Here is a 27,232-nt window from a genome sequence, read left to right on the forward strand (position 1 = left end):
ATTTCAGATAGTTGTTGAAGGAATTTGTAATGAGAAACCATGTCAAATGCCTTTGACAGGTCTAGCAGTTATACGGAAGTGAGTAAGTTGGTGTCCATAGCTTTGTTCACTGTATCAGTGAAAGAGACAAGGGCTGTTGTCTCTAGTCCATGATAAGGTGACAGTAAAGAAAAGAAGTGCCTGTGTATCTCCATAGTGGCAGCCTAAACACATAAAACTGCTGAAAAGATAAGGAAATAAAATATCTCTAAAAAGTATGACTTATGTGCTAAGAAAACATAGTGTTAGCAAAAAGTTAAAAGAATTTTGAGAAGAGATAACAATAGTTATGAAAATAACTTAATTAATGCAAGGAATAAAAAACAAACACATTTTCATTATGCTAGTAAGAATAAAGGGTCTTCAGACTGTCTTGGGCTTATCAGTCATGATGGCAGAATATTATACCTTGGCACTGATTTTGTAATATATTCAACTTTTATTTTACCAGCAAAGGTAAAGGTACAAAATCTTACACTCAGGAATTTTAAGTTAAAATTTTGAATATTACCCCTTGTCCAGTACTGATATCAAAGTTAGTGATCAGTTCCTTGTCAAAGATTAAGGTTAATTCTAGTCATGGTCCAGATGATATTCCAGCTTGGTTTGGGGCATGTTAACCTAAGGATATGAACTGTTTACCTAAAGATATAAACATCAAGCTTAATTCTGTATTTGACCTACTACTCTCATCAAGAGTCGATCCTATGAGTGGAAAGCTAGAGAATATAGTGCCTATACACAAGGGTGAGCCACATGAAAGGATTAATAACTATATACAAATTAGCTTAGTATCTACCACTGGGAAGTACTTCAAAACTGGTGTTTAAGTCTGATGATAGAAAACAAGTCTATAAGACTATTTCAATGTGACTTTATAAAAACAGATCTACATTTACAAACTTGGTACTATTTTGCAAACATGCCAGTATGGCTTTCTGTTCTGAAATTGGGGTTGTGGTGGTTTATTTGGATTTATCCAAGGCACTTGACAGTTTACCACATTCTGTTATTATTGACTGAATGTTAAAGTTATTAACTGACCTCCATATTGATAGTGGATTTAAATGTGTCCTTATAATAGACATCAACAACTCAAAGATTAATAATTACTACTCTGAATGGGAGGCTGTCCATGCTGGTGTCCGACGGGGATGATCCTGGGGCAAATCTTTTTTTTTCCTTCAGTTTGCTCTTTCGGCACTTCCCAGTATCAGATTCAATTTGGTTATCTAAATATACTAATGGCATAAACAATAGGGCATATGTGATTAGCCAAGATTGCATTTGCAAGTGTATTAAGTATCTGGAAAAATGTATTTAAATGGCTGACAGAGCAAGGGTTAGGCATCAGTAAAGACAAATGTTCAGTAGTGCATTTTGAAAAAAAAATCCCATGGATACTAGCATGTCAAGGAGCTACTGACTTAAATAAAATGCAGAGATATGAAGATCTGGGAATCTCTATACACAACACTTTAAAATGTATACCTCAGGTAATGATTACTAAATATAAAGCCATGAGGCTAGTTGAAACTATTCTTAAAAACTTTTAAAGAGGAGGTATTGCCTCTCTGACCAAATTATTTGTGATATACACAAGATCTGTGATAGAATATTTCATGGTTTTGCTTCCACAGTAGTTTAAAACAGGTGTGACTTGCTTATATTTGAAAGTAAAAAGTGAAAGCATTCAAGAAGAATTGTATTAGCTTCAATAAATTAATGTTGACAGAGTATAGGTCTTCAGTCCATATGTATTTAAGGGGAATGTTATGCCCTACTTTATAGAGCACAACATGATGAGGAACTCTACATATTAATGGATATTAAGTTACTACAGACCAAAACTAATTATTGGGGAGTTAGTCATACGTTTAGGATAGACAAGTATAGAACTACTCTTTAAGGTGTAAGTATATTTCAGCTTCTATCGTTAGTTTGTCTGTGGAAAATAATCCCAGTACATTTTGAACGAGCTGATGTGATCTTAATTTTTAAAACAATATTAGGTAAATGGGTGAGACAATAAATTCACTCATTAAATCCAGAATCTGCATTTTAATTGCTCTTTAAACCATATCAATTCAATGCTGAACTATGAGCTATGAACTATGGAAACATTTACAGTCAAATACTTTATAAGCTATTAAGACATTACACTTTTGCATGCTTAGACAACAGCTTGTAAGCTGTCAAACTTATTTTTTTTTCTTTAAATGTTCACCATTTCATTTAAGTTGACACAAAGATGAACCAGGAATGGGATTAAATAGGTGTCGTCATGGGTGCAAATTGTTAGGGGGCAATACAATTGGCACTGTAGAATAGGTAATGATTGATCCTTGGATACAATATTTGCAATCATTCGAGCAGCTACAATTATCACAGCTGCTTAAATGATAGCTAATGCTTGAATGGATTAAGCAGAGCCTGTTCTACATTACCAATTGTACCTGGAGTATAACATTCAGCTATCCTTAATTTTGCATAGCATCCCTGATTTCCCTTACATGTTTAACTTTTTCATTGTAAAATGATAGCTGTAGTTAAAAGGAGTGTCAGATGGGGGCATGAAAATTGAACTAGCTATATCTCTGTGCTAGCACCTATGTCAGGTCACTTATTTGACTTGTCCTTAGTACAACACTGGGTTTCAGGATAGCCTATGTTTTGATGTTTGTAATAAAATGTAAGTAAGTATTTGGGGTACAAGTTAATCAACTTTTCTCTAGTACCAGAGTGTAACAATTCTAATTGTAACTCTAGCTTCATCACCTTGCCTATATTTTCTGTATTATATTTAAACAATTTCTGCATCCAAATATCGTATATACTTTGTGCTGTAGGAATGACAGATTCAATTAATTTTAAATGTTTTTGTTAATGTTTCTTAATTTTGTAGTGTTAATATTCACTGTATTGTTTGCCTTTGTGCTGAAAAGAGTCCCATGATGAGCTCACCTACTCAGTTAACAAATAAAACAATAAATAACATGTAAGCATGTGTGTGTGTGTGTGTGTGTGTGTGTGTGTTTGTGTGCGTGTGTGTGTGTGTGTGTGTGTGTGTGTGTGTGTGTGTGTGTGTGTGTGCATGTATATATGTGAGTGTCTATGTGTCTATTCTTTCATTTAATGTAGTCAGCACTGATATGTGTGCCATGCTTTGCACAGTTAAGTAAGTCATGTGCCATATGTGCAAATGGACAAAAATTGCCACAAGCTGAACGAGTTGCCTTTTGCACTTTACAATTTCAGTATACATGGGCTAGTCACTAGTGTCAGAAACAACACTGTACTAAGTAAGAGATTCTTGAAAACAAATATATATACCGGATGAATTTATAATAACTATCACCTACCATAGGCTAGTAGAACAGAGCAACACTACAACAGCTGCATTGCACTGCTGTACCTGTTAAAAATAGGCAAAGGGTATGTGCCTGTCATGGCAGCATCTTTCATAATTAAGTGATTCAGATTCTGTGCTATGGTATGAAAAGCTTAATTAATGGCATAGTGCTTGCTGATTGCAGTTGTAGTTCATTGCATCCTGGCATATGTATGTCTTTTTTTTGCTTCTGCAGCCCTATATTAGAGCTCCATATAACTAGTTAAATAAGACAGAAAAAAATATTATTTTTTTTTCTTCGAAGTATAAAAATCTTGGAGATATATTCACTTGTTAAAATGAGCAACTCAAGGAATTCTCATCAGGATGCTGCCTTAAAGAAGGAACTACAACAGATGACATCTACCCTACAGGAGTTGTCTTTGAAGATCAATGATTTTAAAGAGAACCTAGAAAATCTTAAAACAAGCAGTCAAAAACAGGCTGACACCCTCAAGGAAATGCTACAACAACACCAGACAAGGATAACAGGAACAGAGGTTTCTCTAAATGACTTAGAAAGGAGACTTAAAGAAGAGGAAACACAGAAAGATCTGCTTCTTAAACAAAACACCTGGTTGGTTAATAAAGTAGATGACTTGGAAAATAGGGAGAGGAGAAATAACATCAGGATTTTTGGATTACCTGAAAACACAGAATGTGAGGATATTATTTCCTTTTTATCAAGCCGGATCCCTGACTTTTTAAATTTAAAAGAAGGGCTTTCCTCTGTCATTGAAAGGGTGCAGAGAGCTCTTGGGAAACCTGCCACTAACTGCCACTAACTCAAACTCTCCTCCTAGGTCAATAATTATTAGATTTCTTTCATACTTGGACAAGGAACTGATTTTAAGATCTGCTTGGAGGAAGGCACTTTTAAAATATAAACAGAACCTGACAAGATTTGATAATGACTATTCATCTAGAATAATGTAACAAAGGAAAAAAGTGTGGCCAATGATAAAGTTTCTGAAATAAAATAACATCAAGGCACAACTTGCATATCCAGCTAAGATAAGAATATTGTATGCCAATGAGATGAGGACTTTTATTGACTTAGAGGAAGCCTCTTCATTTATTAACACTAATAATGTGATTACTTTACCAGAAGATATGGATTGGATGTCACCTTCTCTCAAGAGAACAAAAGAAATAAATGTCTGGGCAGACATCAAAAAGAAGAAGCAAAAGACTGGTACTGTTACAGCCAAATCTCTCAAAGCATCTATTATTATATGAATTGTTTTAACGTTACTTTAAAGGACCAATTCTACTGCTTGGAATTTCAAAACAAAGGTAACTAACTACTGGAATCTTTATCTATATTTTTTGAAAATGGATGGCACATGAGAGTTTTCACATTGCCTCAGGTATGTAAAACAGGGTACTTTTCTTTCACAGAAGGATGGTTATATAGCACATAAAATATTTATACTGTAAATCAACATACATAGTATATGTGTATTTTCTCTTAATTTTCTCTTTCTTTCTCTCTCTTCTCTCTTTCCTCATTATTTATTTTAACTGCATCTTGTCTCCCTTTCTAAATTCTCTCCTAATTACGATACGAATATAGTCTGTATATATTTAATAACTCACTATCTATACTTAGATAAATAATAGTCTAAAATAATCTAGTTTTAAGATAGACTAATTGGAATAGTGAACCTAATTAATTGTTATTACATATTTGGTACTTACGTATTATCGCAACCACATTTTTAACATCCTGTAATTACTACAGTTTTCGGTGGCCTAAAACATTTGCTGACATTTACATTTAGTAAGCCTGAAATCAGCAGCAGTATACTGTTAGAAAGGTGTAATTCCCCAGAAATAAGTCAGCTGAAGTTGTCTTTGTGGGGATGCAAACACTGACTTACATCATTTACTCACAAGCAGGGTGCGAGGAACTGAGTGTCGCTATATTAGCAGCAATTCTGGTCTCCTTCTTTCTGCTCTTGGACAGTTGCTTGAATGGCAGGTTTACCTCAGTTTGATAGACCATTTTTCCCAAGGAAGAGGATTTCCCTTGTTAAAGTGACCGTGATCTGCAAGTTTGGAGCATAATCCATCTAGGAGAAATCCTACAAAGTGAATTCTGAGTTCAACACACATTATACCCAGTGTCCGGAAAGTACTACAGGAATTTTAAGTGCAGTGCTTACAACAAACAGCTTACCAAGGAGCTTGACTTTTAAGAGGAAGAGGGTCCTCACATAGGTAATGAATACACATTGTCTTTAGAAAAGTAGCATAACTGCTCGAGTTTTGCTTTAGGAAGATCAGTTTAAAAGTAGTACAAACAAGTGAAACACTTACAGGATCGCAGTTGCCCTGCTTTTCTGGGCAGACTGGTACACAGAATGGCTGTAAGCTGTGTGTGTTAAAAAACGCACTTGCTGAAAATTGTTGTCCATTTGCAGGTGTTTGATAACCTCCTGCTTGTGCTTCTTATTCTGGTTCATGTTGCTCAAACAAGGTGAAACAGTAGTAAGTAGAAGTTCACTCACTCAGTTTTGTTTTAAGCTACAGTCATTTCATGAAAACATTAGTAATTACAGGACATTAAAAATGTGGTTGCGATAATATGTAAGTACCCAATATTTATTAGATTAATGATAGTCACTGTTATGCTTATCAGGATTGGGGACATGTTTGTGATTAACTCTGAAATGTTCCATTCATGTACATATGTGCTTTGAATTATTTCCTTTTAGTATTTAACAAATACATAAAAAAGGAGGGAAAATGTACTGTTGGTTAAGAGAAGTGAAGCTTTCTTCATATTCTATTTGCGTTGTCATAGCAACAGTAAACAACTGCTGCAGTTTCTAAGGACACTGTGGATCTGTGAAGTGCATTTAGCCTCACATATAACAAATAATAAGAAAAAGTAATGTTGTTTAGTTATTAAAATGAAAAACAACCTAAGCAAGATAAAATAAATACATAATAGGACTATTTGCAAATATTTTATGATTTATCCTAACAGGATTACATATTCCTGTAAATACAACTGAAATGTTCCCAAACTACATGTGCACTTAAATGTAGCTGCTTGATTAAAAAGTATTATAGCAATAACCCACGCCTGGGTGTGGGTAATGCTGGATTTACCCATGGTTGGCGTGGTTTGGTCCCGAGAGCGAAGCCCGAGGGACCAAACAAAGCCAACCGTGGGTAAATACAGCATTACCACCAGAAGTGGTTATTGCTATTATACCATGACATTATTTAAGAAAAGAAACTATTACTTTTCTTAAATAATGGCATAGTATAATGCCTGTTTACTGCCCTTCCGCAGATGTCTGGCATCCGCGGCAGTTCTGACGTGCTGCGCCTGCGCAGTACATCAGAGCTGTGGGCAAAAGCAACAGAAAGCAAGATCTCCGTTGCTTTTTTTTACTTTTGCTATGTTAAATGGGTTTAGCATAGCGAGACAGCTTTAAAATAAGCAGCGGAGATGTCCGTTGCTTATTTTAACTGTCTCGCTATGTTAAACCCATTTAACATAGCAAACAGTAAAAATACAACGGAGATCTTGCTTTCTCGTGCTTTTAAAACCTGTCTCGCTATGTTAAATGGGTTTAGCATAGCGAGACAGCTTTAAAATAAGCAACGGAGATCTCCGTTGCTTATTTTAAAGCTGTCTCGCTATGTTAAACCCATTTAACATAGCGAGACAGTGTTTTAAAAAGAGAGTTATACTAATGGAAAAAAGTCCGGGTGACCGGACCTTTTTCCATTAGTATAACTCGATTTACAACGGGCATGCTGGCCAATCAGCATGCACGTTTTGGAATATGAATGGGGGGTCATGGTATAATACTCAATTTAACATATTGATTCCACAAGCTGTCTGCACTGTAAAAGTTACATTTTATATGTTACTTGAAATTGACAGTCTCTAGAGCACATGAAAAGATATATATTACTTTTTGCAACATGTTATCTTTGTAGTTATCTCACACTCTGTACAAATTCACTTGGCAACTGATAGCTATTCATTTAAAATATCAGTTTAAATATTAAATGTGTCCTTGAAATGCTATTGACATTTTGACAAAATATATTCTGAACTGTAAAATGAATGACTTGAAAGAAGTAAAGTAATGCATAGATTTCAAAGACAGTTCTTAACACTACACTATAAGTAAAAATGTATATTCACGAGGAAGTATTGAAATGTTTTAGTCTTCCAGATAAAATAGCTTACTGTCAACATTTTACGATATCAGAAAGTTTGAAGAGCTAGGAAATTACTATTATTTGTCTTTATAATGATTATTAGACAGATATTAGACTCTGCTTTGTTTAATGAATTGTGACGTGTTTATGAAGAAAAGTGGACTCAATTAAATGTTATTACAAGAGTTATTAGATTAATAGTGGACACTTATGCTTAATGGGTTATGGGGCATGTTAGCGATTAACTCTGAAATGTTTCGTTTATATACATACTGTCAGTTGAATTATTTCCTGTAATATCAACATAATATATAAAAGGAGGGAAAATGTACTGTTGCTTGTGAGAAGTGAAGCTTTTAATTCTATCAGCCTTGTGAACTATTTCAGTTTTTTTTTTTTTAACACTCATTGATTAGGAATCGCTATGCTTGCATTGTCATGGCAACAGAAAACACAACTGCTGCAGTTTCCATTGGCTTTGTGAATATGCAAAGTGCATTTAGACTCGCAGATAACAAATAAAAAGTAATGCTATTTAGCTATTAAATTGAATTACAATCTAAGGAAGGGTAAATTAGATAACTTACTAGAACAACTTGTAAATACTTCATAAATTACTCACATTGGACTACGCATTCCTGGAAACTCAACTGAAATGTCCCCAAATTACTGCCCGATTAATAAGCATAACTTACTTTAACAACCTGAATCCATAAGCTGTCTGCTCTATATATGCTACATTATATATGTCACTTGCATATGGCAGTCTCTAGAGCACAAGAAAAAATGCATATTATTTTTGCAACATGCTATATTTGCACTAACCATACATTCTAAACTAACTCAATTGGCAACTGACAAGTTATTTATTTGAAACATCAGTCTAAATATTAATTGTGCCCTTGAAATATTGTTGCTGTTTTGACAAAACAAAAGCTGAATTGAGAAAGGAATGATTTGAAGAAGTGAAGTATTGTACAGATTTCAAAGACAGCTATTGCCACTACAATATAAGTAGAAATGTATACATGCAAGGAAAAACTGAAATGCTTTACACTTTTAGCTAAAATACCTTATTGTTAACTTTTTACTTTATCAGAAAATTTAAAGAGCTAGGAAATTATTTCTAATTTGTCTTTATAATGTTACTAAAGTGATGTTAGTCACTGACTTGTTTAATGGATTGCGAGTCATGTACAAGATGGACTACTGAATGCTATTTTTGTTTACCTATGTTTGCTGAATTTCTTTTATTATTGCTGATTTAAAACAAGGGAAAGAAACGGAAGGGAAATCTTTGCTTTTGGTCAAGGGAGGAGAGGCTTAAGAGTATTCAAACTGCCCCGAGAACTCTCTAAGATGCTCTAAACACTATTTGATTAATACTTACCTAAGGTAAGCCTTGATTACTATATGGGTACCTACACATTCATTCTAGACCCGATGTAATTACCCATTCTGGAAGCAGGAGGTGCCCTATGCAGGGTGGGAATTATCAGGGTGATCATAGTTAATTTTTAGACTCTGCTTTGTAAATCTATAAATATGTAAAAGCACTGCACACTAGAATGTAGGGTGCCTCTACTAAGAGTCAGGATACCACTGATAAGCCATGTCTTTTCATAAGTGTAAGGTAAAGTTGGTGAGCTGAAGAGTGGGAAAGTAAAGGAAGACAGTACACCCACAGTAAATTAATATTTCATTGGTAATCGCTCATTGTCTCCTGCAGAGTCCTTTTAGTCAAATTATTTTAGTAATAATCTATTTGTTGTTGGCTTATTCAGTGTATGCTCCTCTGTTGCAATTAATTTATCAAAAATGACATATCTGACATGTTTGGGATCTCTTAAGGGTAACTAAATATTGGATATTTTGTAAGTCAACATAATAATTGTTTACACTACTAACATTCTATCCTGATATATAACATACTATAGAATAATAATAGAATAATATAGAATTTCATATCTCCATATAATAATTTAACATATGGAGCTTAGTGTTGGTTAAAGGTATGAGTGATAATCCAATAGATATATCTTTATCTATTGGATTAGGAATGAATTTCATTCCATGTTTAATGGGAAATTCATATTTACTTGTATTTGATACTTTAGAATTAATGTTTTATAGAAGTACATTTTAAAGCCTAACCAGAATTTTACCCTACTTGTATTTAAAGAAGAAAGAACATTAAATTGCACTCCCAGGTTTACACACATAAAAATAACTTTCAGTGTTGTCAGAGAATATGGTATAACTACTATAATCAAAAAAAAAAAAGAAGCAAAATGTTTCTTTCAACAATAACTTGAAATGGATTTAACATTCTTATCATTAAATACTAATGGCTTAAATAATGCAAACAAACACTAATACATGCGCTGTCATCTCCCCTCTCTGTGAAGTGTGCTTGCTCTGTTTAAACGTCTTGGGCTGCAGGTGCATCCCCCCCCCCACCCTCCAAACTTGAATAAGTACTATTGCTGAAGTGCAATTCCAGTGAAAATATTACAAAGTCTTCTCTGTAAGCACAGCTTTTCTTCAAATTAAATGCAATCTGTTTAAACGTCTTGGGCTGCAGGTGCACCCCCCCCTCCAAACTTGAATAAGTACTATTGCTGAAGTGCAGTTCCAGTGAAAATATTGCAAAGGCTTCTTTGCAAGACTGGCTTTTCTTCAAATTAAACGCAATCTTTTTAAATGTCTTGGGCTGCAGATGCCCCCCCCCACCCTCCAAACTTGAATAAGTACTATTGCTGAAGTGCAATTCCAGTGAAAATATTACAAAGGCTTCTCTACAAGCATGGCTTTTCTTCAAATTAAACGCAATGTATGTCTTAACTTTCAACATAAAGACTTAATGTTAATGCCTTTATATACTGAGTTTTTTTTTTTTTGTTAAAACATGCACACTTGCAGAGGCCTGTCTAGCTAACCCAGTTTTCCCTAACTCCAATCCTGTAAGACCCAATTTCAGACTCTAGTTGATAATACACTGCTGGGTTCTGTACCTCTCTCTGAGTAGCAAGGCAAAATTTAAAATTTTTATCTATGGCTTTTACATCCAACTGTGCTTTTTTCCCCAGTTTTATCTGTGACCAATCAATATTAGACTATGTTTGTATGGCAATAGCTATCCACTTCCAAACTAAACTGCACTACCCCAGAATTAGTAACACCAGAAATAATTAACTTGTGCTAGTTTAGTTCCCCCCTTGAACTGTACTGCCATTTACTTAACTGCAGTTCATCTATTCTCTTGGTACTCTCTCTATATCCCTTAGCTACAGTTTGAGTCAGTTGATTGTTTGTTTTTGTTTGAATTGCCCATCTTCCAGAATCTGGTTGAGAGACCTGTCAATCATTCCCACAGGACTCCTCCTGCAATTAGTCCCTACCCTCCTCCCCACTAGGAATGCATAGCACAGAAGTTATATAAAGGCCTGTATTATCTGTTATCTGATTGTTTTCCAGCCCACAACCCCTCCTAAGAGCCGCTAACAGGTCTCTGCCCACTTCGCACCCCACTCTGCCCCCAATTCTCACCCACCCCTGGTGGTCCTACCTTTATTAGAACAAACCCCTCCTATCATTTTTACCACCAACTACAACACTACTCCCAACTCTAAATCCACCATCTTCCCAATACTATCCCTCCTCTTCTGATAACATGAATAAGCATACCATACTTATACTCTTCGCATACCCTCGCCTTGCATATCTTACATCTTACCAAAACTCCATTATACCCCCACTCAACCACTTCCACTGTACAACTATTCACTCCATCACTCATGACTCACCCTCATTCTTCTCCTCTCTTACAAACTCAAGAACCATCCCTATGCATCCCCCACATATTGTATCAACTAAAATACTAAAACTAAATGCATCCCTACAAGTTAACAAAATAACCCTCCCAACACATCTGTTACCAACTGCACCCAGTCATAAAGTTTCCCTAAAATGCAAACTCTTTCACAAACTGATAAAACTAATAACCTCATGCATATCAAAACTTACCCTCAGTGGAGACATCCACCCCAACCCTGGCCCCTCCATCTCCAACCCCACTTCTAATAATCAGACTAACAACCACATCTCCCAAATACCAGCCAGTAGAAAACCAAATGACCTCCTTCTGCTAAGCCTAAATATCAGAAGTATAGCCAACAAAGTCTGCAAACTCCATGCCACCATAGACTTATACTCCCCAGATATAATCATCCTGACAGAAACCTGACTAAAACCTCACATTACCAGTGAGCAAATCCTCCCCAATGGTTACAACATATTAAGACTAGACTGACAAGAAAGGAGATGATATAGCTATAATAATTAAACAGCATCTAAACATCCAGATTCTAAACTCATCAGCTCCCCAAATTGCCAATGAAGAAATAATATATACCAACCTGAAAATAAACCAAAATAAAACCATCAACATAATAGGATGCTACTTCCCACCTGGCCAAAATATCCCTCCACTAGAAAACCTCCTAAGCTGGACTACCCACCATCTCCCTCAAGAGACCATAATTTTAGGTGACTTCATTATTGATTGGCAATCCTGTTGCGTCAACCATCCAACCCAGCTTCTAAACCTTCATGGCTTCACCCAACTAGTCCAGTCACCAACCAGAATAAATAAAAACTCCAACAAGCACACTACCCTAGACTGGATACTAGTCAGCAAGACTCCCCAGTCCTATATAGCAGGCTGCCTATCAGATAGCCTCAGTGATCATTCGCCAACATTCCTACTCAAAAAACACCTATACCAAATTAAACCAGTCATCTACTGTCAAATATGTACAAAACTACACTTTAACCCAATCACATTCATCTCATCCCTCAAAGAATGTAACTGGCACCCTCTAAATTAGCTCAGCCTAGATGACGCAGTCCAATTTTTCAATACTACCTTCCTAAGCATCCTAAATAACCATGACCCCATAAGACTTACCAGAACCAAAGCCCAACCCTCCCCATGGCTACAGAAAACCACTGGATCAGAAATGGAAAACCGAGATAAAGCCTGGGAACACTGGTGCAAAACCAAAACCCGCTCAGCTAGACAGAAATTCCTAGAACTACACAATAGAGTCAAAAAGCTAATAAAGGAGGACAAAATCCAATACTACCAGTCTGCCCTCAACTCCTCCCAGCACAACCCCAAACAATTCTGGACCTCCATAAACTCCATCCTCCACCCAGGTAAAATCAATACCCCTACTCATAACATTCCTCACTCCTCAGAAAATATTGCTACCTCATTCAACACACACTTCACACAAACCATAGATAGACAACACAACCCCCTCACCTACACCCCACACCTTCACCCAGTAATCTCACCACACTCTTCTAATTTTCTCCCATTACTACTTCCAACATAAGAAAACTCTTAACTAAACTTAATCCCACACAAAATTAGCAGTAGACAACCTCCCAAGTGAATTCCTACAAATTGCAGCTGACGCCCTAGCCTACCCAGTATCCATCTTGATGAACTGATCTCTGTCAGAATGCTACGTCCCTACACTATGGAAAATATCACACATCATTCCCCTTCACAAAGGTGGCCCCTCCACAGATCTAACCAACTACTGCCCCATAGTGATTCTATCTCCACTCTCCAAAATACTAGAGAGATGCATTCACTCTCAAATCACAGACTACCTCCTTACTAACAACATCTTTTCTAGTATTCAACATGGTTTCCGACCAAACCATAGCACTACCACTGCCTTACTCTCTTTTACTAACACTATCTTTTACCATAAAAACAATGGCCATCTCTCCTCTGCTAATTTCCTAGACCTATCTAAAGCATTTGACATGGTCCCGCACAAACAACTCCTCTCTGTACTCAATAAGCTACCCCTTTCTCAATCAGTCACCAACTGGTTTCAAAGTTACCTGTCTGACCGCCAGCAATCTGTTGTATGGCAAAATTACATATTTCCCCAACTACATATCTCCATTGATGTTCCCCAAGGATCCATTCTTGGACCCCTAATCTTCTCTGTTTTCACCAATAATCTAGCCTCTGCCACCAAACATCACACATTCATACAATATGCAGATGACTCAACCATCATCTGCTCCACCCAGTCCCTACCAGAACTGCAAAAGGTCACACAGCATGCCTTTTCCTCTGTTTAAACTTGGCTATCTCATGCCCAGTTAATACTCAACCCAAACAAAACTAAACTCCTCATCTTTGAACCCACCAAACATACTCAAAGCAACTCTCACTTTAACATCACAGCAAAAGACAACACCACTATCCACCCAACAGATCACAACAAATTGCTAGGAGTTGAAATAGACAACAATCTCAAATTTGACATTCACATATCCATGGCCATAAATAAAGTCCACCAAAAACTAGGAGCCTTATACAGAAATAATTAACTCCTCACCAAAGCAGCTAGGATTTCAGTTGCAAATTCGCACCTTATCTCCACCCTACTTTATGCCTCTCCAATATATACCAACCTAAGGCAATGCGATCTAAATAAACTCAAGACCTGCTACAACAAAATCACCAAATTTGCCACCGGGGCATCCTACCACAGTCACCATTGTCTTTCACTTACTGAACTAGGCTGGCTAGAACTCCCTCACCTCCTTCAATGGTATCAACTCACACTCACCCACAAACTGGTTAACCATCCTCTAAAGGTCCCATCCCTCCAGTATCTACTCCAACCCTATCTTACCACCAGACCACTATGATCCAGCAACAAAAATCAACTACAGGTTACTAGAGCCAATAACATTGCTGGAGAAGTACTATTCTCCAGCGCTATAGCCAAATTATGGAACACCCCCCCCCACAATAACCTCTCTACCATCATGCACCCACTTCAAAGCTTTACTTAAAGTGCACCTAAAAACATGCTGGCTATGCCCTTGAAACTCTCCCCTCTAACTTCTCCCACTCCATCTACCCTCTACCTCTCTTCCACCCCACAAACTACCTTTGATTACAGCAAGCTCTGATACTTCCATGCCTATCTACTTATTATATGGCAGTAACTTCTTATTGCAACAATTGTTAATATCTGCTATGACTTTGTGGATAGAACAGATGCTAGTTATCTACTGAATGTACTATGTTCTTCATCTGTAACTATGTTTGTAATATTTTAATTGCTAGGATTCTTCATCTGTAACTATGTCTGTAATATTTTAATTTGTGGAACTTTTCTTCCCGGGCCTCTGCTGAAAATGGACCTGCGTCCAGTCGGACATACCCAGTCAACAAATGTAAATAAATAAAATAATAAATCAAAGATCAAACTTACTAAAATATTTAATCTAAATAAGGCACAAGTGTTATTTTTCCAGGAAATGCATTTTAAGACTAATGATAGCTTTATTTGGAAACCTAAGGACTATACAGAATTAGCTCAATCCTCCTATAGAACAAAGACAAAAGGAGTATCAATTCTTTGGAAGAAAAACATAATCACTCCAAAAGTTATTTATAAATATGAAGACAAAGAAGGTCTGCTAACGTTTGTTATAATTAAATTTAATAACAGAATATGGACCTTAGCTAATCTATATTGGTTCCCATGAATTGGAGAAGGAACGGTTAAAAAAACGCATAGATTTTATTTCCAACAATTATAATTATAAAAGAAATCTTATACTGGGAGGAGACTTTAATTGTACCTTAGACACTACTGAAACAACCAAGAAGTTTTTTTGTGTAGCAACTATTTCAAAATCCTTATAAAGATGGATTGATTAATTTAATTTAATAGACACTTTTAAAGTAAAAGATGATAAATCCTTATTATTTTCCCATAATGACCATAGATTTGGAACACAAACCAGAATAGACAAATTATTTGTAGTTCAAGATTTACAAACAAAAATCCTCAACTTCTCAATAGTTCCATGCCCCTTCTCAGATCATGACTCTCTGATAATGAAGCTCCAAATAGAGTTTAAACCTTTAATCCTCTCAACTAGAATTCCATCATATATCATGAAAATTAAAGAATTCAGACCCTGGAAGTTGTCAGAACTACAATTATTTCTTGAAATTAATAATACAAGAGAAATTAGTAGAGTCATGGTTTGGGACTCAATAAAAGTGTATTTATTTGGTAAGACCCTTAGCTGGTACAAACACAAAGTTAGAGAGTGGGAATCTGAATCATTAGATTGCAAACCAGACTCTCAACAGCAAAATCTAAAAAAATCAGCATTGTCAAGATGTCAAAAAAGAAATAGAGGAATTAAATAAAAATATAATGAAATTATAACACACAAAACTTGTCTAGCCTTGGAAAAATTAAAAATAAACTCATTAGCCCCCTCCCCCAGATATCTATATTACTTATATATAAGAATTAAAATACAGTCTAAAGCAAATAACATTAGTAGTATATATCATGAAAAGAAAGGGAAAAAGTATCAGATATAGGAGACATCCTTGAAGCATTTTGGTTCCATTATATGGAACACTTCAAAAAAGAAGATTTAGATACCAACCAAATAAACTTGGATACAAACCTTAGCAATATAAAAAAAAAAATCCAGAAAACTTAAAACTAGACCTACAAATGTCTATATCTTACAAAGAAATTGTTGGCAAGTTAAAAGAAGGTAAATCTAACAAAGCTCCAGGGATAGATGGTATAATTACAAAAATTTACAAACTCTTCCCTTCAACAGTACTCTCCCTTTTTCATAAAACGTTGCTAGAAGTCCAGTTAAAAGCAAAAATATCACCCTCATGGAAATATTCTCTCATAACACCAATTCTAAAAGATAATAAACCATCAGATGTTTGCACCTCATACAGACCTATATCATTACTGAATAATGACTACAAAATATTCATGTCAATACTAGCTAACAGAATGAAAATCCTACTTTCAAAGACAATTAATAATGATCAAACTGGATTTTTATATAACAGGCACACACATGATAATATTAAAAGGATACTTATTCTTATAGATTATGTGAATAAAGACGATAGAGAAATACTTTTTATCAGATTAGACATAGAAAAAGCCTTTGATTCCCTCAACTGGGAATATCTATTTAAAACTTCAGCATTATTTGAATTTCCTCCTCCCTTCATCTTATTACTAAAAAAACATATATATTAATAACTTAGCCTGCATTAAATTAGGTCCTTTCACGTCAGAATCTATCCATATAATGAAAGGTACTAAACAAGGATGCCCTCTTTCTCCTATTTTATTTGTTTTGGCTATAGAAATACTTGCAGAAATAATACACAATAATCCAAGAATAAAAGGAATAGAAGTCTATGACCAGTACATAACTAAAATAATGCTTTTTGCTGCTGATATTGTATTAACCCTATCAAACTCCAGAAAGTCATTAGGAGAGATAGAAGAAGTAATGGAGAAATTTCATAAGATTTCAGGTCTACACTTTAATAGATCAAAATCAAAATTTCTATCTTTAAATAAGAAAAAAGAACTACAAGTTACAGATAAATCCATCATAGGAAAACAAGAATAAAAGCTAAATTATTTAGGAATAGTGTTATACAAAAATATAAACAAAACAATATTAATAAATTATAAAAACATTATTGAAACAATAAAAATATATATAGAAAAGTGGAACAAAATTATATTAACTTTTGAAGACAGACTGCAATTAATAAAAATGGTATTTTTGCCCCAAAAATACTATATGTAGCATTAGCAATACAGTTAATTCCTGAAAGATACATTCTTAAAGAAATACACTCATGTTTAATAAAGTTTCTATGGTATCTCAAAAAGAATAGAGTAGCTCTAACTCATCACATTAGGCCCTGGAAACAAGGAGGATTGAACTTCCCAGAAATAGAAACATATATAAAAGTGTCTGTGCTTAAAACTACAATAGACTGGATAAACCCAAATTATTTGAAAACTGGAAAGAATTAACAATGGCTATATTAACAAATTAATTTAATTTGTTAAAAAAAAGATAATAGTAGACAAATCAAACAAACCCTGGTACACACTATGCATAGGTATACTATATAATATAACAAAACCTTCTAAAACAACACTGATTAATCATGACATCAATTAATTTAGGAAACCTATCAATGCAAACATAGATCTAAAACTTTGGCTTGACCTTTTAACCCCATTTACCATCACTAAGAACTTTCCTCACAAAATATATAGGGAAACAATAACCTCCTGGGAACAAAATGGATTTTCATGCTGGTTTCAATGTGTAAATAAATTAAATGCTTTAGATATACATATGATAAAAACTGCTTACAATATCCCAACACAGGACTGGTTAACCTAACAAAGCATTCTAAAGTACACTCAAGATTTATGCAGATTAATTAATAATTCCTCATTTAAAGATATTCCAAATCTAATAAGTTTTTATATGAATTTATATATAATAGTTGTGAAAAGAAAAATTCCACTTCAAATCTATATAAAGAGTTAATAACATATAAAACAATTCCCAAACCATCATACTGGCAGTTTTTAACAAAAGGTCAGTCATTGCAGTTTACAGAAGAAATTAAAACTAACATCTTACTATCAGTTAAGTACACCTCTAACACACAGTACTGAAAAATATTTAACTGGAAATACTTACATAGAGCATTTTTAACGCCAGATAGAATTAAAAAGATCAGTACTACTACAAATGTTTTTTGCTGGAGGTGTGAAAAGTCAAATAAAGAAGACTGGATTCATATTTTTTATGAATGTAATAAAATTAAATCATATTGGAATGGAATCAATAATTTTTTACAAGCTTTATTTAATGAATCCTTTACCTTAACTAAAGCATTGATTATACTAAATGTAAATGAAGGCCCTACCTGAATAAGGCAAATATGTATTTGTTATGGAAAATACTTGCTATATCTAGGAAATGCATAACCAGAAGGTGGAATTCAAATACACCCCCAACCTTGAAAGAATTCTACACTTTACTGAAGACAACTGCATCAATGGAAATACAAATCAAAGAACTACGAATCTATCCCAGGCCACTGGTAAATAATCCTTGAAAGAAAGTTATATCTTTGTTGGACACTCTGCAATAATCAATATTGTATCTCTGATGACTGATCTGTTAATTCTATATTTAATAACATACAGTGTATATAACTGAAAGTCAGGCTGTTGTAAAGATTATATATAGTTGTTTAAAGTGATATTTTAAAATATTATGTAAATGTTATTTTAATTGAAAATAAAAAAGTTTTGAGAAAAAAAAAAATACACGCGTCTTAAGGTATTTGAAAGATTTTGTGATTACTATTATTTATTTATTTATGTTCAAAGTGGTATACTAAATGGGCCAAGAACAAAACTGTTAATTGTTATAAGATTGAGCTGAATCAGCTGTTACAAATACGTTATTCTTGAACATGATATTAGTGCTCTTTGCTCATTTAGATAGATGAGCAATGGGATATTCATTAGGTACACAGACACTAAGCAACCAGTAGCTACCTTTCCTCACCTCACCTCATGGAGGGGATACCTGCTATAGCAGTACTGCCTCTGGCAGAGGCTCTGCTCTTCCTAGTGGTTTATAAACGAAATGTTTTCTGGTGAGAGCATACACTGCACACTCCTCCCATGGGCACTGTGATTCACAAGAATATACAGTTACACACACCACACAGACATTAGGTGCTTTATATGACAGTCCGAGAGGTTAGGTCTTTAAATAACTAAGACTTAATTATGTTGCTTATGATAGTCATTTTATCCCCAAGCAGCATCTCCAAAGTGAACCTCTTAAGCTGGGTCACCAGAAAGGTTAATCTTTCTTGGAAAAGAGTGCTGATTGCAGACAATATAAAACAGGAAATGGATGTTTGAATCAGTGGAGGATGCATTTAAGTCCTTGAGGCCCTTCATACTTTCTACTGCTCCACTGCAAAAAATTCTGACTGTGCCCTGTCTCATTTGCAGATTCTTTAAAAATACTTTGCTAATAGTTACACTAATGCAGCTTTAAGTATGTTACGGTTTTCCATATAGCTGCTCTATACCATTTACCCTTTGTACTGAGAAGTGTGATGTACCACTTCTGCAAAAATGTTTATTTCTGCTATCAGTTCCAGGCCTTAACTTCTTCAGCTACCTATGTTGCCCCACTTAATGTAATTTCTTCCTTATGTCCCAAACATCTCTAGCCAATTTACATGCTCTTCCACCATTTTCTCCCAGAGCACTTTTGTTTCCATTAAGGGATTTTGAATGATTTTCTATGGTTGTGGTTTGTGTTGTACTAACTCACCTCTGCTTTAGAATTTTTCAACATAAACTGATCACAATTCAGGATATACTGTACCCCTTACAAAAAGAAAGTCTGGATCACAGTTTGCACATGGCATTCTGTGGATAGTAAAAACAAAATTAAAAACAGACTCAGCCTTGAAGACCAGGAAAAGGAACCTCAACAACACAGAGCTACACCAAACAGTCCTGAGTTTAAGTAAAAGAAACAAAAATTGCAGCAAGTATTGCAAAATCCCTGTACCTTAGACAGAAACAGGAAGCAAACTGGTCTAGACTCAGTCAGTGTTGGAAAAAAATAAAATGCTTAATGGGGACATTAAATAACTCTTCAGCTACCAAAAATGAACTAATAGCATTGAATCACTCCTCCTTTGCTAATGATTATGCTAACTGTTTGCAGTCCACCATGACCAATATAACTAAAGCTTATCCAACAGTTTACTTCCCCACCAACAAAACTAAAGAACCTTCACCAAGAACCTTCACCCCTGATCCATACCCTCTATCCTTTTATGCAGCAACCTTTTACTTCTTTGATATTTCAGTACAACAATCCATGTTCCTACTTCTCAAACTCAACAATTCAGGATCTAAATACAGGGATCTAAATACAGCAGTCTTTATTGAACCATCCAAAATCATGCAGCTGAAAAAAATCTCTAAATCTTTCTCAAATATTTAACCTCTCTCTCACCTCTGGCACTGTCCCACCAATATTCAAGTATGCAGTTATAATCTCTCTACCTAGAAGTTACTTCTTATGGGCTGAATGATTACAGACCTTTTTGTGCCCTGTACCCTATTACCAAAATGTCTGAAAAAAACTTTTATACTAACAACTAGTTAAGCACATTTCTGCTATGGCCTTTTATAAGATGCACAGCATGGCATTCACAATGCCTCTAGTATCTTTACTGTCCTGATAATGGCTACTGATGCCATATATTGCAACCTGAATGAGGAATTTATTACTGCATGACTCTTTGTTGAGATGACAAGATTTTTTGAAATGTACAACCATACCCTTTTTCTCAGCAAACTAAATGACTCAACTTTGGAAATAATATCTGCTGGTTTTGCAGCTGTCAAAAACAGCCTTCTGAGTCCATAGCACTAGCTCAGCCTCTCCTGCTGGTAAACTTAATACAGGTGTACCAGAAGCACCTGTGCTAGGTTCTTTTCTCTTCTCATCTTTTCTTAGTGATCTCCCCCTAGAATTTTCCAAATGTTAAGTTAGTAATGTATGCAGATGACATGCATTTCCTGAAAATCCAGTACTAGCCACTTTGTCTTCCAAGACAAGTTACTGGATAATTTCACTCAGCTATACACATGGTCTGCTAGTAACAAACTACTAATTAATCCTAAGAAAACCAATACTACGGTCTCTGCCTCAGCCAAGAAATTACCCAGTATTCCTTCAATTCTTGTAAGAGATCTTAATAGGAACAGAATACCTCATGTCAATGAAGAGAGATACCTAGGCCTAATACTCACCACACATACAGATTTTGTAACTAAGATGGTCATTGTTTAAATTAAGACTATGTTACAAGATCAGTCACCTCCTTTCACCTACTGCTCACAGGGCTATTGCCTAAAATATTCTAATACCCAAACAACTTAAGTATGACCTTCTTTTTCTCATTATCCATTCAGTTCACAACATCCACAGAATAGGGACTGCTGAGAATAAAATCTGCAGATACATTCTATTAACACCTCCCCAAATGCACCATTGCAAGGAGCTGAAGAATTCCAAATGGCTTTTGGTGTCTTGTTGGATCTAGGGCTACTTTTCTTCTAAGTGCTGTAATTTACAGATTGTTAAAACATGATCACTGCTCTTCTTTACGAGTGAAGCTACCATTACAAGACAACCCTTTTGTGCTCAGAAGTACACAGGACAATGGTTTCTCTGTAGTATGTTCTCCATTTAAAACTGGTGAGACTGGGACCTGCTATCTGGAACCACTGTCCAACAGGCATCTAAATTCTAGAAACAATTAAAAGTTTCAAAAATGCACTTAAAGAGCATCTCTTTACTGAATTTACCTGCAACTGCCATCAGGACAACGGCTGGATAAATTATTATTCCATATGATGAATAATAGAATTTATTTAATAAACTAACCCCAGCCTCTTAAGGTGACATCTTATATGCAAATATATCAAAGGTATGTAGGAGTTTCTGTATTATATGTATGACTGCATTGAATTTTATGCATGTCTTAGCTTTTATTTTGAATACATATGTTTTTCTCAGTGTAGTCCAACTAGATCTTTTAATCTTATCCCATCTGCTTTCAACATTAGTATTATGTTCTGAATATTGCTATGTACTCATTTTATATATAATATTGTTGATTGAAAGACCATGTTGTGTTTTCTGAGCTCTGACCTCAGCTTCTGCCTCAAGAGAGTCAGTCCACTTACCAGGTGAACAAACGGTAAATAAATACATAAATTAATGCTCTATATGACAAAAAAAATCTCCCTATGTAATTTTTTTTTTTACTGGCTGCTACAGTTCCTTGCACATCTCAAAATATTCTCTTGATGAAATGGCAAATATCCATATTTCATGTGAATGTGTGCCTGTATATGTGTCTGTCAGTCCAAAAAGTGACAAAAGTGTGTCCTAGCAAGTATTAGTTTCTCTAGCCAATGATTAGGGTAACAGTAAAAATTGTGGTGGACTCCCAGGGAAAGAATCTTATGACTTTCTGCAAAGAGAAGAAGTTAGGTGTCCGAATGGTCTGAAAATGGTGAGCAGAGTATGATAACCTCAGTCAATGGGTGTCAATAATATTATTTTATAATTTAACATATCTGTCGTGCGTTGTTGATGATCTTAACTTGGGCTTATTTTTGGGGTAGGGGTTATATCATGACCACCCTGGAAAACCATAGTTAGGTCTTATTTACAAAGAAATACGGTAATGAATCTAGTCCTATTGATTTGCTGAAATTTCAGTGACAAAGCAGATTACATGCAGTATCAACTGATTTTGGAATTCATCAACATTTTAGTATACTATTCAAAGCTACAGATGTGCCTTTGCATAGGGCTCAGGGGGCTTATGATTCAGAAAACCCTCTTTATTCCTTAATGCAAGATTGCTCTAAAGAGTAGCAAAAGTTTTCAGTATTGCATGCCACTGCAGTAGGCTGTAGGCATGCTCTTTGAAAATCATGTTTTTGTGTTGCCCAGCACACTGCTACATGAACATTCTTGTGCAGTTTGCTGATTTGGAGATGTCTGTACTATGTATGCTCTATAAAAGCAGTGCAAAGAGTGAGTAAGTTCTGTGTAATAAAGAAAATAAAGCATTTATTTAAACTTACTATTGTGTTTAGTGGTGGTGGTGCTGCGGTAGCGTTGTCACCTTACAGTAAGACGTTGTCCTGTTCGATTCTCAGCTAAAGCGTCTTCTGTGTGGAGACATGCGTGAATGGGCATACCTTCATTGAAGGTTGTACGTCAGGGCTGGCAACTCGGTATGTAAAAATCTACTGCCAATCATTAGCAGACCGGAGTTCCGCTGTGGCGACCCCTAACCGGGAAAAGCTGAAAGATACAACAACAACAACAACAACATTGTGTTTAGCGATGTTTTTAAGGTGATTTCTCCAGCAGTTTGGAACTGTTGTGTTTGTTATTCATGATTCTTGATTCTTGGAGGGATATACAGTAAAATAAGAAATCAATTAAATAAATTACACTTAGCAAATACCCTGTTATTTTAAATGCATATTTTATGTAAATCTGTTGCCTCACAGTAAGACATTGTCCTGTTCGATTCACAGCTAAAGCGCCTTCTGTGTGGAGACATGCGTGAATGGGCGTACCTTCGTTTAAGGTTGTACGTCAGGGCTGGCAACTCGGTACGTAAAAATCTACTGCCAATCATTAGCGGACCAGAGTTCCACTGTGGCGACCCCTAACCGGGAAAAGCTGAAAGATACAACAACAACATTGTGTTTAGCGATGTTTTTAAGGTGATTTCTCCAGCAGTTCAGAACTGTTGTGTTTGTTATTCATGATTCTTGATTCTTGGAGGGATATACAGTAAAATAAGAAATCAATTAAATAAATTACACTTAGCAAATACCCTGTTATTTTAAATGCATATTTTATGTAAATTTGTTGCCTCACAGTAAGACATTGTTCTGTTCAATTCTCAGCTAAAGCGTCTTCTGTGTGGAGACATGCGTGAATGGGCGTACCTTCGTTGAAGGTTGTACGTCAGGGCTGCAACTCGGTACGTAAAAATCAACTGCCAATCATTAGCAGACCAGAGTTCCGCTGTGGCGACCCCTAACCGGGAAAAGCTGAAAGACACAACAACAACATTGTGTTTAGCAATGTTTTTAAGGTGATTTCTCCAGCAGTTCAGAACTGTTGTGTTTGTTATTCATGATTCTTGATTCTTGGAGGAATATACAGTAAAATAAGAAATCAATTAAATAAATTACACTTAGCAAATACCCTGTTATTTTAAATGCATATTTTATGTAAATTTGTTTTATCTGTTTTATTTTCACAGAACTGATTGTTCTCCTTTGGGATGCTCTTTGTCTAATATTGTCTCTAATGTTTCAAATGTTGTAAATTTATCTGGATGTACCTTAACTGATGAACAGGTTTCTGTTCTCCATCTTGGTTTAAAGTTTGTACCCACTGTAGTACCTAGGTTACACTTAATTAAACAGGATGTTTTTACATTGATTAGGAAATTACATCTTAAATGTTTTTTTGATGTACAAGGGGATAAACAGTTAAGAAATAATGATCCTGAATATAGTTTGGAAACTGATAGTGAAGGTGATAGTTTCTTTTCTTGCATGTCTTATGATTTTGATGTCAATAATTCTCCAAATGCTTATTCTCTGTTAGATAATAGTGGAATTCACTTTTGAAGTAAATTTATACCCCCCTATGTTAATAGTACTGTTACACATTTTTCAGAAATGCTTAATTTCTCTATACAGGAACTTGTTGAGGAGCATAGCCATACTTCTTGGCAATATAATATGACTAAAAATGAATGGCTTGCTCTTAGTAATCTTGCAGCTAGAAGTGATTTAATTATTAAGCCTACAGATAAAGGCAATAACATAGTGGTGCTCCACTATACACAGTATTATAATATGTGTATGCAACGTTTAAATGACAATTTGACTTATGAAACATGTGCGATTGCCACATATTTGAATGCTATACACAATTTCTCTATATTGATTGAAAAGGGAGTATGTCTGGGTTATTTTTCCAAAAAGGACTTAGATACAAAATTTATTTCTGATAATTGCAACTTAGCTACTTTTTATTGTCTTACTAAGCTGCACAAAGATAATGTTAACTGCCCCCCCCCCCCGCGGCTCCCATTGTTTCTGCTGTAAATTACTTTTTACACAATATAGGAATTTTGATACATAGATATTTATTACCATATGTTGAAAGTCTGGACTCTTATATCAAAGATTCATTTGATTTTATTGACAAAATTTCAGATATACATTGGACCCAGAATATGTTTTGGATTACTATGGATGAATGTAGTTCATATACCAATATTAGACACATGGATGGAATACGAGCCTTGCAATATTTTTTAGATGACAGCCCTGAGTTCCCATTATATTATTGATTTAACTTACTTCTGTTTGCTTCATAATTATTTCAGTTTTGATTAACTTATTTATTATCAATTAAGAGGTACAGCCATGGGGGCACCATTTGCCCCCATGTATGCAAATCTCTTTATGGCGAGGTTTGAGTTGGATTATATATACAGAAATGAATTTGTACAACAACATGTTTTCTTTTATTTTAGTAAACCAAAAAGTAGGTGGTGCAATAGTGCTCTGAGAAAGCAGATAAACCAAAAAATAAAGCACTATTGTTGTGAGTCACAAAACACTCTTTTATTGTTATAAGAATTAAGTGCTTTCAACAATCCACTTTGACTTCATCAGAATTAATCTAAGCAACAGTTAAAAAACATTTTTATACTATCAACTTGCCAATGATTGGTTAAACATTTCCCAATGGTAAACAAGCATTTAAAAAAATTGATATTTAAAAGAATGCTAAGTAATATCTTCTTAAAAAAGAAAAAATACTCTAAAAAGAATGTTTTTCAAACACAGTCCCAAGTCTAAGGAGAAATTTTTATGTATATATTCCTTTCATTATGCTCAACTACTTAATTTTTTTTTTTAAAACATAAACATACTTGCTACAAGGAACATTTAAATATGCTCTGCTTTTTCCTAGAGAACAGGTAATAAACTTAGATAATCATTTAGACCAGGTGGAAACTTTGCTGCTAACCTCAGTTGCCACCACAGTTCTTTTTTATATAATGCATTCTGCCAATCCCCACCCCTAGCTTCTATGTTTATTAAATCAAGAATAGCAAATTTAAAACCTGTGTAACCATCACACTGGGTGCTGTGTTTATACAGAGCATTAGTGTCCATTTTGTTGTTTATATCATACAAATGCTCGTATATTCTTGTCTTGAATAACCTTTCAGTCTTCCCAGTGTAGTAGGAAGTACAGGTGTTGCACCTAGCAATATATACCAACTTGCTGGAATAACAATTACCTCTTTTTAAGTAGACCACACTTTTATTTTTATTGTCTAAACAAATCATGCTTTTCTTGTAGAATGTAGGAACAATAACTACATCTGCCACAGGGTCTACTACCATTTGTTATTTCACTTTTTGTTAAATTGTGATGTTTGTTTTCTAGAATTTTTTTAATATTAGGGCCAATTTTTGTAGGAAAAACAGGTTTTTCTCCCACCACTTGGTAAATATCATTGTCAACTTTAAAGATACTCCAGTTCTTATGTATCACTTCCTTTACTTGTTGGTATAAAAGACTTAACTGTACAATACAGGTTTCTTCAAAATTAATATCACTCACACTTTCAACATTTTCCCCAAGGTCTGCGATTTTATTCAATCCCTTATCTAAAAGGGGGTATATTTTTACCCCATTCTTTTAAAACTTCATTAAGTGTATTGTCAACTATATCTAGGGGGTAACCTCTGTCTAAAAACTTACCTTTCAAAAAGTCAAATTCACTAAGGACATCTTCCTTTAAAGATGTCATTCTAGCTATTCTAATAGCCTGTCCTTTGATAATACTCCTCTTCTGTGATACCGGGTGGTAACTATCAAAGTGTAAGTAATTATTACAAAAGGGTTTTTTACAGTATATCCTGGATATAAATGTTTCTTTATCTTTAATAATTTTAGTGTCCAAGAAACTAATCTCCTGAGAATGAAATTGAA

The sequence above is a fragment of the Protopterus annectens genome, chromosome 2.part0 (assembly GCF_019279795.1).
Source record: "Protopterus annectens isolate FY-2018-M chromosome 2.part0, PAN1.0, whole genome shotgun sequence".
NCBI classification, from domain to species: Eukaryota; Metazoa; Chordata; order Ceratodontiformes; family Protopteridae; genus Protopterus; species Protopterus annectens.